The sequence below is a fragment of the Penaeus monodon genome, chromosome 28 (assembly GCF_015228065.2).
Source record: "Penaeus monodon isolate SGIC_2016 chromosome 28, NSTDA_Pmon_1, whole genome shotgun sequence".
NCBI lineage: Eukaryota > Metazoa > Arthropoda > Malacostraca > Decapoda > Penaeidae > Penaeus > Penaeus monodon.
In genome coordinates this window covers 19,713,989-19,714,406 of record NC_051413.1, presented here as the reverse complement: position 1 = coordinate 19,714,406, position 418 = coordinate 19,713,989, and the positions used below count along the sequence as shown (strand labels likewise).

Sequence of the window (418 nt, the reverse complement as noted above, 5' to 3'; positions counted from 1 at the left end):
CTGCCACCTACTTTCCGTGTGAAAGTACCATGTGCTTGAATCTCGGCCACCGGGTCGCGCTTAACGATTTGTGCGAAGTACATGTGGGTGGCAAAAAAGCTCTTCAGTGCGGGCTGCATGACGGACACAGCTGCATATTGACTATAGAAAAGGACGGTAAACAAGACACATAAAGTATTATTAATGATACATGCACAGGCCCCTTCACAAGTCTCCGCCATTCGCAGCACTTGATGGATGGCCTGTGTGACTTTAACACATGGAGGGAGCCTAGACAGACCAACGCCTTTGCTTTAGAGTTACTTACCGCGCTCCTTAACACGTCGGGGTCGCGTGTTGGCACTTGTGAGTTAAAAGCTTCTCGCAACAACCTGTTCGCCAAGACACATATAATTTTCAAGATCTTTATTTTCAGTAG

At 47.4% G+C, this 418-nt stretch overlaps 1 long non-coding RNA gene across 1 annotated transcript in view; it reads right to left on the bottom strand.

The window, feature by feature from the left end:
• Positions 1-418, bottom strand: part of LOC119591413 — a 75,641-nt gene extending 75,223 nt beyond the window's left edge. Inside the window, exon 1 of the long non-coding RNA XR_005230346.1 lies at positions 308-418. This is a non-coding gene — a long non-coding RNA (uncharacterized LOC119591413). The remainder of the gene's footprint in view (positions 1-307) is intronic.